Here is an 11,880-nt window from a genome sequence, read left to right on the forward strand (position 1 = left end):
CTATTTAGCAGCATAAATGACTGGAATGTACATTTAGAGGTGGAAGTGATTTTTAAAAAATCACACCAGAAAATGTTAAAAACTACTTCCTAGAAGCTAAATAAAAAACTGTAGTTGAACAACAGTGAACAATGCAATGGATTTTTTTTTTTTTTTTTTTTTTTTTTGAGGTGCAGAGCAATAAAGAAATCCTCAAAATAAATATTTAAATTCTGTGAAGGAAAGAAAAATGTCAGTGATGATTGGTTTTAACTTTAAAAAGGGAGGAGACAGCAGAAGCTGCTGACCAGTGAAATGTCACCAGTCACACCAAGAAACCAATCAAGTTTAAATTGATAACAGAGCTTTAAAAAAAGAACACCACATTAGAAGCAAAATGTACTCTTTAAGTCACACTCGAGTTCTCTACAGGATACTGGTGCTGAACTGGAAATAGTGGCTGAAAAAAAAAAAAAAAAAAAAAAAAGCAGAACTCTTAGTTGGGATTCTATGGTCCATATTTGAGAGGAAGCACTCTAATATAGTCATCCATACTGTGCTGATAAAGTTGCCATTCACAGTAAGAAATGAGCAACGGCATCTACTACATTATATAAGGAGGAAATTCTTCACTACTGAGGGTGGTGAGGCACTGGAACTGGTTGCCAGAGTAGTTGTGGATGCCCCATCCCTGGAGGTGTCTGAGGCCAGTTGGATGGGCTTTGAGCAACCTGGTCCATGGCAGGGGGTTGGAACCCGGTGAACTTTAATGTCCAACCCAGGCCATTCTGTGATTCTATGATTCTATTCTATGATATTTAAGCGGTTTTGAGTCAATAAAGTATACAGTATATGCTAGTGGCCAAGATGCACAGGTCTGGGTTTCTGTGCCCAGACAGGATTTATCACAAGCACAAAACTGGATGGAAATAGCATAACAACAGGAAAAATATTCTTCATGCTCCTATGACTAATATTGTTGGTTAGAAATGTGGAATCATAAAATAATTCATGTTCAGAAGGCCACTCGTGCCCCCCTGCCCATGGCCAGGCCAGATGTGAGACCAGACCAGGCTGCTCAGGGCTCTTGGACACCCCAAGGACGGATCCTGCCCAGGCCTGTCCCTCTGCCTGGTGGCCTCACTCTGCCAGAGTCCTCCTCGCACCCAGCCTGAACCCCTGTGTTTCCAGCCCACACCAGCCCAGCCTCATGTCCCAGCCATGTGCAGCCCTGCAGGGCCTGCCTGCCTCCTGGCCCGTCCCCACATGTAATGGTGGATGTGAGGTGCCCCGAGGCTGCCCTGCCCTGGCCGAACGAGCCCCACTGGCCCAGCCACTGCTCTAGCCTAGGGAGCTCACCCCAGCCAACAGCATCAGCCCTGTGCTGGGGGCACAGAGCTGGCTGCTGTGCATGGTCTGGTGACAAGTGCTGGGCAGCCCTGCCCCATCTCCTGGAGGTGATCCTGCTGATCCAGCCTCAGGTGCTGCTGCCCAGCTCGCTGCACCAGGGCACTGTCCCTACAGCTGCTCCCAAGCCAGTCTGTCCCCCTACTACATATTGGAAAGGGGTTATTTCTTCCTGGGTGCAGCACTTTGCTTCTGGTTTCTCGAATTTCATGAGGTTCCTGTTTCCTCTAGATCCCTCTGAATGACAGCCCTGCCATGGAGAGTATTAGCTAGACACCCTCAACTGGGAATTATCTGCAAATCTGGTGAGGGCATACTCCATGACCCAGGGTGGACCCTGCAGTACCTGCCTTGTTGTAGCTCCGGGCAAACGATGACCTGTTGACCTTGACACTCTGAGCCTGACCATCCAACTGGTTTCTTACCAGTCTGGTTGTCCTCTCATACATACTATGAGAGGACATAACAGCCTAACTCAGATTACAGGAGACAATGTCAAAAGTTCATTTGTTCACACCACTGTGTCTTTAATAACATTTTGGACATTCACTCTGGTCATGGTTTCATAACTGTGTTTAGTCACAACACAGTTAAAAGTAATCCTGCATAATCCCTTCCCCCCTGCTAAATTAATTCCTGAACAGAAAGCTTCTGGTTCATAATTTTGGTTTTCATCTGCACCAGAACCTCAGTCTAGTATGGGCTGTGGCCTCAGATACAACAGCAAATTAGGACTTTCTTTTTGGTATTTCATGCTATGCTGGCAGTGCTCACACAACATAGTCAGCAAAGGCATGCCCTGACCAGAGGATATATTCTTTTTAACTTTCTCAAGGAAATGACTCCCCTCACACACCTATTTTTCTACAGGGTCACAGAGGTAGAACAATTTTGTCCAGAATTTAGGCACTCAAGCAGCAGTCCTCATCTTTTCACCCAACAGGGCTAACAGTCATTCAAAAAGATTTTATGGTTAAAGACCAGGACTCTAGCAGCCATATGGCAGCAAGAGTTGGTATTATTAAAGTGGTGTGGAACAGAAAGTGAAGTAAATTGAAATGATGAGGGATGTTTACCTCCTCAAAGGTATGTACCTTGCAGAGTATGTGAGTAAAAGTTGAGTTTAGTGCACTGACACCTACATGTTGCCGGTACAACACCTTCCAGACAATACTTTGTTTTATTTTATTTTGTTTTTATTTTTTTCGATTACTGATCCTGGCTTCTCTTCTGTTTTTCTGCAGTCCATGGACCTTCCTTTAGCTAATGGGCTTCGCTGGGCTAGATTTATAGTGACAGAGACCTACAAGTCACGCTGATGGAAAATTCATTATGGTTTGGCATTAGTTGCTAATCTTTGGGCTTATTAAAACTATACCACTTGGGCATTCTTCTTTTTTGTTTTAATTGCCTGTGTTATGAACAAAGGGCAGAGCCAGTCTAGCATCTGGTGTATGTGTATAATTTCTTATGAGCAATGACAAATAAATAGGAGCTATTTTCAAAGTGACCTTCTCCTTCCATCTGTATTAGAATGTTCTGACAAAATTCATAATTGACTGAAGTCTTTTTATAGATGCAACGAACATAATGACCAGGGACAGAGTTTCCAGACCGCCCTGTCTCTGCTCAGTTTCCTGACACAGACATGGCTCCAGTTGGACTACACATGATCAGGGTAGCGCCTTTACTCTGGCAGCGTGCAAAGTCTCAGCAGCCTTCACTGTGGGGATTTGACTTCACAGTGGATAGCATTTCTAGCTGGAAATAACGATGCTTTGGAAGTATCTAGTAAACCCCAGCTGGCCATATGTCCTATTGTTCACTGAATGAAATGGAAATTAAGCCATCAGCAGTAGTCTACAAACAATTTGTTGCAAAATGCTTCCCTTTCTAGAAAAATTCTGCTTGTTCTGACATGTTGCTAAATTATACTGATTTTTAGTACAGTTTGTAGTTCTTCCTTCAGCCTATGCTATGAAAAAAACTCATGGATTCTTGACAAAGACTTAAACAGTTCTGTGAGCTTCCTGGCAACTGCACCAATTGAAATGTCTTCATGCAAACTGACGGTAATACAAACCCCTTCGAGTTCCAGCGAGCACTGAAACAGCTTGTTACCTCTCAGCTCCTGAAAGATTGAACAGTGCACCAGGAACCTCAGAAATCTGCCACAAAGAGAGAAAACACAGGACAGCCAACATTTGGCAACTTTACCCTCTTTTTCTTTGGTACCCAAAGTGTCTTCACATTAATCTGAAAGTATCTGAGGAGCATAATCATAACAAGGTCCTAGTGTATATATATATATATATATATAAAATCATTAAAAAAATCACCCTCTTTTGGCTGTACACCAACCAACATGAGACACTTTGGTGTCTCATCAACAGCATGCAGTCCCTTGGAGAATAATTATCACTAGCAGTGGCTTAGTGGATCCTTTAGTTTGAATGACAAATGTCACTGCATTCATAATGTACTCTTTGTGACCTACATATAGACATATATCATATAACACGTGTAAAATCAGGTTCTTCAACAGGATCAAATCACAATGTAAATGTAGCAGTACCATATGATCTCTTAAGATGCTTCAGTGTTTTTGAAGAGATATTTTTATACATCTGTACTGGCAGTATACACTGGCAATAGTTGTGGACATAATGCCAACAGTGTGTATGGACATGGCTTCAGACGTGGGCATTGCATGTGTGAAGGAGCTTGGCTCTAAATAAACGCCCAGCCCATGGCCCTGAGGCATTTTTGCCTCAGCTCCTCCACCTGCAAAACAGGGATGATCAATCATATTGCAAAAGCCCAGAGCAAACAGCATTGTGTAAGGTTGAAAGTTTGGCATTTGGTGACATTTTTTTGTGTGTATAGTGCCCTTTGATGTGACCACTGCGAAAGGATGGAGCAGCAGGTAAGAAAGCAAGCCAGGTGCTTTCTCAGGACACCCAGATGGCAGCATGTACCGTGTCAGTGAAGTCAAGGGAACGTATATTTCCTGCTTCACAGGAAAATCATTCATCCAAGCAATTTTTGCTCCATGATGTTTAAATGAAGTCCATTTTGTTTACAATGTAAGAAAATTACTTTTGTTACTGGGTACAGTTAGTTATTGAGAACATGTCCAAAAATATTATCTCAAATAATATGCAATTGCTATGCTTCAAAAACTTCTTTCAGTTCATGGCCATAAAGCAGTATGTGGCAAGCCAGAAGACTTACAAAACTGGAAGATTAAAAGTAGTTCTTAGAAAGCCAGGGACCTTGCCAACTAGGAAAAAAAAAAAAAAAAAAAAAAAAAAAAAAAGAGAGAGAGAAGAAAAAAAAAAGAAGAAAGTGGCAAGAAAGAGAAACCCTTGGTGATAAGGAAAGGGTAAAAAGCTCTTTAATTGTGCCAGGAAAGTTAATATTAACAGAGACAGTCCAAGCTAGGCTGTTTGTTTTTAAAGCAAAGGCTTTTGTTGTTTGTCCTCACTATTTAAACCTATTCCTAGCAGACTTTAGAGGATAAAAAATAAATTTAATCAAAAGTTTATACTTTGTCCTTAGAAAAGTGACAGACATTTTTGTATGTAGTAGAGGAACATTGGAGCAGAAAGCCTTGCTCAGCACCATAATCCCTGCTTCACCATAAGAAATCAAGACACCTTTGCATCTTTGTGTGTGTGTGTGTGTGTGTAGCAGTTTACTTGCTCTCGTGCTGCCACCCAGCTGCTCCTGGTACTTCATGAAAAGAAGATTTCTTGTGTTGCAGAAAATATTAATGGGCCTGTTTCTACAGAGTTAACTTCTAAGCAGTAGCAGAGCAGGGTGTGCCCTTAGTGCTGGCACACTGGCCGCACAGCACTCTGGTACAAAACAGAGGGGTAGCCATCGCCTGGCGTTGTGCTGTTTGAGCAGCCTGTAAAGGATGGTGAGAGACAGATGCTTGGGTTAACACATGGGACACACCAAAGAGAGTTTGCTGGGACGTTTAGCCGCTATACTGATAACAGAGAGCAAAGGTCAGTATAGATGGTGGCTGAAAAGGAACTGGTCGCTTCAGTTTGCTTTCCTTTCATCAGGACAACACACTGTTTGTACAGTCAGCCACAGCTTTCAACAATGGACTGGCTGGAGATGAGTCACTAAAATGAATAATCCTTTTTAATCTCTATTAAAAACATCCTGTTAGTGCTGCCATATTCTAGGAATTGTTATAACAGGAGCAGCGAAGGGATTAAGTACTTAAACCTGTCCCACCAGGACAAGTTTACTGCAGCAGAATCTCTTTGCTGGTAAAAAGTCTCCGCTTCTGCCTGTGAAAACAAGAGAATATTCCTGTTCTGTATTTCTTTTCCTCTAACCAGCCCTCTAGGACCCATCAACACAATATAGCTTTAAAAAAAAAAAAAAAAAAAATCTAGATCAACTCACAGCAGACGCTGAGTATGAAATAAAAGTAAGGATCACGAGTTCACCAAGATTACAGCGGAGCCCGTTCTCGATGCCTTTTGCTGAGAACATTGCATTTCTGCCAGCAAATCCACTGGAGAATATGAATCCTGTAGACTCAATGCTGTCCTTTCTGTGCTTTTCAGCACAGTGCTGTGCAGCTTTCAAAAGGTGAGTGATTCTAGGAAGCGATTAAACTATGTAGGATATTCTTTGCAGCATAAGGCTGAAGCCTGTGCTTTCAATACCGAATGTAAAAAGGTTGTCAACTATGAAGAATGAACAAGCTATCCAGCTACCTGACAGGAACGATTAGTCTCATGAGCTATGAAAATTGCTAGAGGAGGCAGATGAATGCTTTGTTTTCCCCACAATACTTAAAATGGCAAGAGCTTGCTAAAATATTTTGTGTTAATAAAAACCGATGACAAGATCTTGCTGGTCTCATTTTCAGAAGTGAGAGTTCAAGAAGACTGCCTCTTTTCACTGACTCTGTCACAGCAAGGCATCCAAAATATGTTGCAGTTGATGCAGTACAGGACTGAAGGAGAAATCCTCAATTATTCTCAAATTGACAAGGCTTTATCATCAACAGGTGGTCTAGCAGCGCTTCTTTTGAACCCCCTGAATTCATCACCATGGATTTTTTTGAGGTGCCAGCTCTGCTCTCATTGACATGAGCCGAAGTGGAGCAGGATGACACTGGCTGTATTTGCACCATGGGGCAGGTGTTGTGTTTGTAGGCCATGCACCTTGGCCACATCCCAGTCCCGGAGCAAATGTTCCCTGTGATGCACCTGCCAGTCCTACCTCACTGACTGTCCAGATCATGAACCTGCTGGAGCCCTGTCCTACGCCTCTGGGCTTCTTTCCAAAAGGAAGTGGGGTGGAGAGGGAACAGCCTGCACCTGTATCTCAGTTCAAGGTGGAGCTGAGTCAGAGCTAAAATTTTCACCTAGATCTGTCTAGCTCTTGGCATACCTCCCACCTCCATTGAGTAATTAAAAACTATAGAACAGGAACTCATACATCAGATTCTTCCTTCTGTCGGCTGAATTTTAATAATGTTTTGGACAAGTAGTACAGATGATAGGGTAATAGCTCTCAGATGTAAAATCTACATAAAATAATTGTTTATATATATATATATATATGTATTATCCATTAGAATAATACCATTAGAACAAAGAAAGATACTATCTGACATCAGGATATGGCCAACAGATGTGCATTTCTTTTCAGTAAGTGCTAACACAGCTTGTATAGTGCCTTAGTTTTTCAGTCCTACTAGCTCAGGCAATCCCTTCAGGTAGCTGTGCAAATTTGCCAGACCTTAACATACTTTTGCACCTACATTTTTACTGAAACTGAACCAAACCAAAACAAACAAAAAAAGCTCCAAATCTACCTCCTTTGATAAAGGATACTCCAGGATTAATTTTTTATGGTCAACTTACGCCCAATGTACTAAGTCCCTTCTCTATTAAACAGGAAGATTTTTTAGCCCCTTCCTTGACAATGTGTGGATGAGTTCTGCACTTCTCATCTCAGAAAAAGAAGATCTAGGATGGATCAAAGAGGCCACTTGTAACAGTCCATACACCAGGATACTTGCTCATCCAAAGCATCCTCTTCTAGTCATTGTTTCTCCTTCAATACAGACTTTTCCTGGAGCCCAAAGAAAGAGCAAGTAATATGCTGTCTTTAGTATACTTGCTTCGTTTCATCTATCATTAGTTTGCTTTGGAGACTTTACTTTGAACACCATACTTCAGTGATTTTCCTCTCTTCCAGGAAAGCAACTGAGAAGACAGAAAGGGACACTTAAGTTACTTGGCATCCTACGTACAATACTGGTATATGTGATCCAGCTGCAACTACTGCAACTCTTTGGATTCTGTGAAAGGTTGTAGAAAGTAAGTATAAAGTAAGGTGGTATAAGTAAAGTCTAACATATGCAATGGAACATGCAAAAAATATATATATATATTTTTTCATTTTTGGTCACTATCCAGCAGTGCCAGACAGTTTGGGGTAGAGCATGATCCAGCAGGAAGAGACCTGGCCCAGAAGTTAAAAAACTGACCTTTTTTCTTACTTACTGCATGTTTTTTTTACTATTATTTTTTTGTGTGTGTGTGTGTGCTTGTAAAATGGGAGCACTGGTATTTATTTGCTATTTTAAACAATGAATCAAAAATCTTTTATATCAGTTTATTCTAAGTAATGGTTGAAGATAGTTACTTCTGAACTCCTGTGGGTTTATTTTAGAACTGCGTACATAAACAAACCAGTTGTCTGTGTTTGTGGCTGTTCATATGTTAGTATCCAGTGCAGTTTCTTATAGGAAGTAGAAAACAAAATTGGTTGTCACAAGTCTATGCAACCGTATAAAATTAGATTCGCTCCATAAACACGACGGGAATGTCCTTTACGGAACCCTAGTGTCCCCCGGAAGAGTTGGCTGCATGCAAAAGGAGGTGGATGATCTTACATGTGCCTTCTCTTAGCACTTGCTGCCACATGATGAGTTAATATTTGATTAGACAGTACTGTATCTATGACACCTGTTCACCAGGGAGACTAGGCCAACAACTGATGTAATCTGCCTTATTATACACTTAATGATAGAGGAGAAGTGCTGCTTTTTCAGCTTCCCACGTCTGCTTTTCATTTCCTCTCCTACACATTCCTGAGGGGTCATGTTCTGTGCCTTGCAAAAGCAAACAAACAACTACAAAATCTCTCTCCCTCGCTCTTTGATTCTCCTGCAATTTGCTTGGAAGAAGAGAAGTTACAGAAATTCCACTCTACTGTGTGTTTCTGAAAAGAAATCTTCTTGCTAGTAGTTATTATTTGACATGTGTTGGCTAGATTGATTACAATAGATCAGGACAAAAAAAAAAAAAAAAAAAAAAAAAAAGTGTTGGTACTACAGCTGCTTAGAAGAGCTCAGATTTTTCATATCAATGAATCAAGCACTCGGCCACAGCTTCCAGATCCTCTTCACAAATGCCGTTTTCAGATTCTCAAGCTCTGACTAATAGGACCAGGTTTTTTTAGGCCACTTTTCTGAAAAGGCGAGTGTCTGTAACTGGAACCCTGCAGATGCTTTGAAGCACCTCATCTGAGCAGAATCTCAATTATTCTCTCTGCAGTTACTCGGATCTGTGACCCTCAGGTCACGGTGTCTTCCTGGAGGAAATGCAGTGCTTCTGGTTTGCACCACCAGCAATCACAGTAATCCTTGGAATCAGCATATGATTTTTATTTCAAATGTATAAGCTTGTGGTTACGGAGAGTCTACTCAGCCAGTTTGATTCCTGTTTTTTTTTTTTATTTATTTATTTTCAATTTGAGCTTCATAAATTCTGTATCTGTCCTGTTAAGAAATCCCCATTTTTAGCTCATAGCTGTAGGCAATTTCTGTAATGCTATAATCACCTTTCTTATTCTGTTGTTATAATGTGAATATATCAGCTAGAGAATTTTCTCAAATTTTTATTTCGGGTTTCCTTCCCTCCCATTTGAGGGAGTTCACCACCTTTCCCTGAAGTGAGATTTGTCTTTGAAGAGAGGAAGAGGGCTGCAGTTTCTTTTTATTGGAATGCCAGCACTTCTTTTCTTTTCTATGTGTTTTGTATTAGCAAAGGCAGGGCTGAGAATAAGATAGGGTGTATCTTTCACTGCCTTGGGCTAACTCCTTTTCTTAGTTCAGTGACAATGCTAAAAAGCCTGGATGGTATTACAAACAGCTTTTGATCAGAGACAATTGACAGTTCCCAATTGCCAATCAAAGGTGGCCAGAAAATCTGTGAAAAATCTGTAGTCTCTGGCAAAGAGAGGAAGCAGGACTATCATCCCTAGATGTCTCTGTTGGGCTACCAAGTACCAGCATTCACTTCTGTCAGGTATGTACCTTCCTACCTGCCAGTGTCCTCAGTCCCAAAGTCATGCAGACGCTGCTGCAGCACATTTTCCATGCTATGCTAACAGGAGGTAAATCTCCACATAAGTATAAAACAGTACTTAGACTTGCCTGGGAATCAGCGCCTGAGCGTCGTGCATAGTTGGGGAATTCCCAGAAACATTTTTAAAAGTGGTACACAAAAAAATCTTGTGATTGAGTTTCAGGTCCCTGTGATTTGGTTGCCACATTGATCATATCTCACAGAAAGGTTCAGTTCCAAAATTAGGCTGGAAAAAAATTAAATGTTGCTATAATTATTTACAGGAAATAGGAAGAGGGGAGCACCTTCCACGCAGCCACAATGCCCACAAGGATAACAAAAGCTTTGGCAAAAGATAGCACTGGGCATGTGCTAGTACTCTCCATTTTGAACTTCTTCCAGGAACTGGTGGTATGAAATAACCAAGTTGGTGAAAGCCCAAGAGGTATATTCTAGAGCAAGAATGCAGTGAATTATACCAATATGAAAGCTGTGCTCGAAGAATAATAAAAGGGTTTGATCAACGCTCTTTAAACTATTTTACAAGGGCTTTCTCCCCTGCCCAGGCCCTTTTACATGCTTATTTACTACAGTGTAAATCATACTTCATGGAGCTGAGATGACAAATGAAGCCTGCCACAATTCTGCATGAAATGTAATGTTTTCTTAGGCAAGACAGAAGTTGACAGAACATCAAATGATCATGTTCCATCTATAACTTTCACTCTGTCAAGTCTTCTGTCCTCTGCATGCCAATTATAATAAATATAGCTGATGGCATATAGCCCGAAGAAAATGAAGGCAGCTTTCTAACGTATATACAACCAAGGTATTCAGGCATTTGTAAATCTTTTGATTGTTTACCTAAAAGCATTGCTCTGTTCTCTTTGGGTTCAAGACAATAAGAAATTGGAAAGGAATCAATATTTAGAAATCAACATATAAGTAAGAATATTCGGCTCAGAGTCATATCCCCTTATGGTGGGAGCTGAAGACAAAAGGTGGTATCAGTAAGCCTGTCTGGGTGAAGTATCTTTACCACAGGAAAACAATTTTGTTTGTTTTTGTTTGTTTGTGGTTTTTGTTGTTGTTGTTGTTTTGTTTTTTCTCCAGGAAATTATTTTTGAGGTTGTTCTGACTGTTAGCACATCCTTCACAAAGAATACGTGCTTCTTGCTCAGCCATTAGCAATAAAAATAGTTGCATATTATTTTTGATTTATAATCAGACTGTACATATCTCCCCAATATTACACACTTACAAGTAATATTGAGTTCATATGAAATAAATGATAGCATAACTAGTGGGTGGATGGAACAATTTCCTCTTCTCCCCACTCTTACCTCAGTCTGAAAACAGAGAGGCTGAATGCTTCCATTTGGCCACTGAATACCTTTTCTTAATAATGATTAGTTATATTCCAGGGCATCACTGGTCTCGGCATTAGCCTGAGCCTGAGGTATGCATTTTCTCACTGTGTTATTTAATTCAGGATGTGAAGTTCATAGGAAAGATTATTTCTGTATGAATAGGCAGAAATACAGTGAGTAACACATCGCTGCCACTATGCAAACACCAAAGGCAGAGGTAACTCCACTGCAGCATCAAGAAAAATGCCGCTAAATTCCCCCTGAATGCCAAAGTGCAGATATTACCTGGTGGTTACCATTATTAGACCAGGCAGATACCAGGACACTTGTGATATCAAATTGTCAGGGGGTCTTTCTTTGTGCCAGGTGCCGTATTTTCTGCGTACTGTGTTTAGCGGGTCTTTGGGGACCCAAGAGCCGGGCCTTGTGTTTTACAGATGTTTGATGTTTTGTCTTGTGTAAATAGTGTAGATTACTCTAGATTTGTAAAACATGAAAGGCAGAAAAGGAACTCTCAGAAAGTCACACAGGTTTATGATTTCAGACGTAAAAATATACGGCTTCAGTACAATCTTGTTTCAGGGAGCCTAACAAGGGAATACTGTTCTCAGGAGACCTGTTTCACAGGAAAAAGAACAAAAGGAAAAAAGAACAAAATAAATTAAAAAAAAAAAAAAAAAAAAAAGAAAAAAAAAAAAAAAAGGGGGGGGGGAAAAAAAAAATAAAAA

The sequence above is a fragment of the Oxyura jamaicensis genome, chromosome 1 (assembly GCF_011077185.1).
Source record: "Oxyura jamaicensis isolate SHBP4307 breed ruddy duck chromosome 1, BPBGC_Ojam_1.0, whole genome shotgun sequence".
NCBI lineage: Eukaryota > Metazoa > Chordata > Aves > Anseriformes > Anatidae > Oxyura > Oxyura jamaicensis.